Source organism: Cimex lectularius, unplaced genomic scaffold, assembly GCF_000648675.2.
Source record: "Cimex lectularius strain Harlan isolate CLEC.00 unplaced genomic scaffold, Clec_2.1 scaffold221, whole genome shotgun sequence".
Taxonomy (NCBI): Eukaryota; Metazoa; Arthropoda; class Insecta; order Hemiptera; family Cimicidae; genus Cimex; species Cimex lectularius.
This window is the reverse complement of record NW_019392775.1, coordinates 814,778-820,777: the sequence shown is the minus strand read 5'-3', so window position 1 is coordinate 820,777 and position 6,000 is coordinate 814,778.

The window sequence follows — 6,000 nt, the reverse complement described above, 5'->3', positions numbered from 1 at the left end:
AGTGCGCCAATGAGGAAATGGCCTGGGCTCAAATATTATACTGCTTCAGCAGAATCCTCACTTAAGGGACAAAAGGGTCGGCTATATAGTGCAGCTTCAATTTTTGAAAACAAAGTACAATACTCTTCGAAGGTAGCTGTATTCCAATCAGGCTACTAGACGATTCTTGGCTAATTTGAGAGCTGGCTCCTCTTCAAAATGTGAAGAATAGAGAGAAGAAAACGGCATTTTATTTTGCGTTCTGACAAATGGTCTCAGATTTCCTCGCTATGCTGCTGAAGGAAATTATACACTTCCTATAAGTGACGTGAAGCACCGACGAAATTCCGCCCTCGAACAGACACAATATTTCTGAAGGGAGACCACGGCACGCAATGATCAAGTGCATAGAGAAAGCCGATCGTACTAAGTTCCGAAACCAATTCTAGATGAACAGCTTTAGTTGCTGTACAGACAAACAAACATAAATAACCATTAGTTAATAAAGGTTTGATCGAACTGTAAAAGAAACTGCAAAATTGACGACGACGTGTAAGAAAGGGCGGGATACTGTGACGCGACACTAGGAAAAATTTGCCATTTGAGGTAAGAAGAGCTACGAAGCTTATAACAAGTCAAGCAGGGTCTTACGCATTTCCGAATGAGACTGCGAAAAGACAATATCCAAAATTTGGTCTTTATTAGGGCCCGAACGGTGGATGGCCCAGAATGTAGAGAAAAAACGTGATAATGGAAACATATCAATTTAGATAAGTGAGCATCCAAAGCAACTGGCAAGAGTACGGGATGCTTGGACTCTTAAAGAAGTGTGGATAGGGAGAGTCTTCCGCCCACCCTGAGGAGATCGCGTTCATCGATCAATAGTGTCATTTTTCCTTTGGCCTTCAACAGAGCAAGTTTGACATTAAAATAGAACTTCTAAATGATCTTAACTATAATGAGTAGGGACTGGTAGAGCTGGTCAGGAGTGAGAAGGCCAGTTTCGTTTCAAGTCACTTATGTCGACCATGCGAATTATGAAGGAAACGTTTAACCAAGGCAGTTAAGATCCGACGTATACGAATAGAGGAAGAGAGCCGTTCATTTTCATCAATGAGAGGGTTATTCAATTTAGCAAGAACTTTCCTTTTTTAATCCGGGAAGTAAGTTTACTACTTAACTGAAAGGGAGGCGTCCAGGCGGAAGTTGCTTGTGTTAAAAAGTCGGGGCCATGAAGCCAGAACTGAAGAGTGTCAGGAAATGATGAATAATTCGGGAGCTAATCCTCGGGAAGGCAAATCAGCAGGATTTAAAGCTAAAGGGAAGCACCCAAGTCGCAAATGGACAGCTTCAGAAATTGACACCACTCTATTGGCCACGAATTGTTTTGGAAGATGGGGCGGAGTCTAGAGCCAAGACAATACAATCCGGGGATTGGAGCGGTTACCGAAATCGGTAAGCTTACCCTTTGTACTCATTTAACTAGTTGCGCTAACAATATAGCAGTGCAAAGTTTAAAACAAGAGCACACGACCTTCAGAGGGGCAACTTTAGTTTTTGCCTTCAATAATAATAATGACCTAAGTTCGAGCGGATGCAAAAGTAGACGGCTGCTGTATATCCCTTCTCAGGAGAATCGTAAAATCCCTAGAGTATCATGCTAACAAAAGATGTAGGAAAAATACTTCTAGGGTTACGAAGGATGGAAAGCATGTTGATTTCATGAGTCAGCCGAACCCAATCAGCTTCTAAATTAGGAGGAATCAAATCGTCCCACTCGACTTTGGTTAGCCATACTTTTTGCAAAATCACTTTCATTACAAAAACCAAAGGACTAAGAAAAACAATCGGATCAAAGAATCTGGCAATGTACTACATGTCGGTACGCTTTATATCTTCACGCTGGAATCAGGACACTCCAAACATGAATGCGGCTGGTTTTCGGCTCCCATCTGAGACCTTTTAATCGTTTGGCCACCATCGTCGATTCGATGTGGGCAGCGGGTAAATCCTTCAATACCGACGGAATGCTACTTATCCATACCTAGCTCAAAACCACTTTTTCCCGAATAAAGCACGTAATTGTTTACAAAGAACAATAGCACAAGGGACATTCCGACCTCCGTTGATATGCTGCGTGATTTCTCACTACGGTGATAACCAACCCATACCCCACACAACCTATACCAACCAATATAAGCCTAAAAATAGTAGATGAATTGGACTATTTAGGAATAACATTTCATGGAGCGCCTGTATGGATGGAAGCAGTCGATGTCCAATCAAACCTCACAGTGCTTAAAAGGGTCCAAGGAGTAATTGCAATTACAATGGTTAAAGGTTATCGCAGCGTCTCGTATGAGACAGCGTGCGTAATAGCGAACGTAATAGCTGTAGAAATAAAAGTTAAGCAAATGGATGACGCTAAGGGGACTCGAGGGAATTATTAACTTTCAGGGGCGTGAGGATGATCGACCAATTTCTTACAAGAATTGGAGTCACCCAGCAGATGTCAGAGTAGTACAAACTCTTAATCAAAGGGACAATAAGAAATATTGGGGCCGGTTTAAGCGTTGACACGGCGCTCATCACTGTAAGGTAAAGGTCCCGGGTTCGAATCCAGAGGCATACGCATTCGAACCCGGCATACTTACAAATGGGCTTTTTTTCAAAAACACGGGCACCCTGAGAGTTTATATGACCTCGGCTGCGAACCCTCGGAAAAATAATAATAATAAGATATATTATATATACACAGACAAAAGCGAAATGAAGGACGACGGGGGTGCTGCATATGCAATTGATGATAATGATGTAATGATATGAATAAAAAAATTATGTGAGGAAAATTACTACATAAACTATATAATATATGTTAAAAACAATCAGGCCGAACAATGAGCAATTTAAAAAGCGATGATTTGGGCAAAAGAATTTATATCCTTAAAGAAAGAAGAATAGCTAAAATTTACTATAATCACGGACAGTCAATAGCTGTGGATATAACAAAAAAAATTCTTGTAGAAGAAATTAGCATGGAAATAAGAAGTCTTAAGATTCTGGGGTTCGCGATCCAGTTATGTAGGGTGAAGGCACACGTTGGAATTCTGGAAAAAGGGAGGCTGGCTGTCTAGCTAAGGAAGCAGGTACTGATTTGATTCTAACAGTAAGCTACAATAGAGTTCCGAAAAGTCATGTTAAAGAAATTGGGTATATCAAAGCAGTGGGATAAAAGATGGCAGGCTTCAGAAAAAGGTCAACAAAATAAAAAATTCTTTCCTGACATTCACTCTATCCAGGACAGCGATAAAGGATATTTTACCATTTACACTCAGTCTCACCACGATTTTTATTTGCACAGATTCAAAATAAAAGAAACTGACAAATGTTTATGTGGGCTGGGTGTCCAGGACATTGACCACATATTGTACGACTGTCTCGTATTGGATCGCCAGACATTCGATGAGTAGAGCGTACATTCTCCAAGGGAAGAAATGGCCGTTTTCGGAAAAGGATCTTTTTAGAAAGGACAATTTCCCAATATTTAGGGAATTTGTAAATAAAATAGATTTCATGCTCATGATAGACAAAATTACAACTTAAGAAACATTCATTTGTTTGTTAAGTTTAGATGGCGGTTTTCACTATTATTTCGAATATTTCCATATTTTTTCTCTTTTTGTTGTCTTGCTAAAACTGAAAGATCAGTTAAATCGTGTTTTATTAAAGTTAGTAAAATTGCAATTCTAAACAAGTTATAAAATTTGGCCGTAAATTCACTAATACATAATTAAATCAACTTATTGGAAACAATTGTATTCAATTACATCTATAAATTTAAAAAACATGTACAATAAAAAAAATTTGTTTTAAACGAGCCCATACCTGGCTAACTTTCAGCCATCCCTACATTTGTGACTGGACAATCATCGGTCCTATCGATTTCCCATTGGCGAACCCGTCTGTACAGATATTTTTCTCGACTTCTGATCTGTCAAATGAAACGAAAAAATTCTGGGAACTTGAAGAAATCTCGCAACCTCCTCCTATAAATCTTATATGTATGTGACAACATGACCCTTCACGTCAATTACTTTCAAGTAAACGTATATTAATGCACTATTATTTTTACAGTGAATCTTCTGATAATCTTTACATAAATTTGTTAATTCAATAGTAGAATTATCCTTTCCAGACTATTGCATTGATTCCTTTTTTAGATGGCCTGGTTGAATTTCTCTTGAACCAATGACTCTAAGTTTTACAATTTTTTGGAGAAAAATTATACATGGAACCTCAGGCCCAGTTCAACATCAAAATTTCAAATACGACCCTATACCTCCTGACTCATCATTTGAAAGGATTAAATTGGTCAAAAAATGACAAAGTCATGGCAAAAAGTTTGAAAAAACAAATTTCGTTTGTTTCGTTGTTATTTCAATAATTTGCTTCTTCACTAAAGTAATCATTAATTGCCTTTATTGTTTACATTCTGTCATTGCTTGTCAAACTCGCATTATGAGATCAAATCTTAATTCCTGGAAGTAAATAATTTATAATAGTACATATTCGTTACATTCAGTATTCCATTCAAAATGATCCGAAGTGCACATTTTTCCGCTCAACTGCGAGTTGATATGTACGATTGCTAATGATAGTGGTGGTGTTGTGCGTCGAGCAGCCGAGTTGTTCTTCCAGAAATTTCCTGATCACCCCAGAGTAAATCACAAAACGTTTATTCGTGTTGCTCGCAATATGAGGAGATATGGATCAGTTGCTGTTCCATCACCAAGAAATCGACAGCGTAGTTTAAACGAGGAGCTGTATATGTTATTGTACGTTCGCGAAAATCCGAATTCCTCTCTCCGAAATGTCGAAGGGGTTTAGGTTTTTCAAAAAATAAAATTAGAGATGTACTTCGGACTTAGAATTTTAAGCCGTATCGCTCACATCTAGGGACTTCGGGACTCTGATTATGACAGGCGCCTAAAGCCGGGAATACACTTACCCGATGCTACGCCATGCGACGCTACCCGACGCCTAGCCACGTTTTGGTGGGGTGTGCACATCTATCCGACGCAAGTACACGTGGCGTACAGTCCACAGCGTTTATCACAATAATCACTATCACAATCGCAACGCATCTTTTTTAATAACTTGTTAGTTAAATTTCATGAGCACAACCATCTAATAAATTGTTTGTTAAACTTAATTGTTTTAAATAAAGTTACTCCTAACCATCATAATTAAACAATGTTTATAAAAACGTATGCATTTTTGATCTCGTTTAATTTGGTTTACATTAAAATAACATGTTGTAATTAATATAACGACAAAATTACATGTACTTAGTTTGAAATGAACTACAAAAAATATGAGTGTCCTGTTCTGATGCTACCCGACATTACAAAATGGTGTAATTTTACGAGCAAATCTATGAAATAAATTGTTAATTAAATTTTATGAGCGGTTCCAATTTTAGTATATGTACCGCCGAAGCGAGTACAATAAATTGTTAGTTAAATTCATTATATCAAAAAATCGTACTCCGGTGTTCATTTGGTTTATATTAAAATAAGTATGTTGAATTAATATAACGACAATAATACATGTAGTTTGAATAAAAATATGAGTGTCCGGTTCTTTTGTCTTCAAATGTACTCGATGCAACCCGACGAAAATCTGGACAGTGGGGATCGCAGAGCATCGGGTAGATGTGCACGGGGGTAATGCAACCTTATGGAAAATCGGAGTTTGGATTTGCGTCGGGTAGCGTCGCACGGCGTAGCATCGAGTAAGTGTTGTTTCTGGCTTAACGTTCCTTGCACAAATATCGATTTGGGAGTCTAAAGAAAACCTTCTTCCATACATCCTATAGTCTGATGAATCCAAGTTCACCTCTATTGGCATACTAAACCGTTGGAATTTTCGAACGTGCGCAGAGGAAAATCCGAAAATTTCGTACCCTTGTCATCATCAGGTGGTTCACAGTATCAACGTTTGCTGTGGACTTCTCGGAAA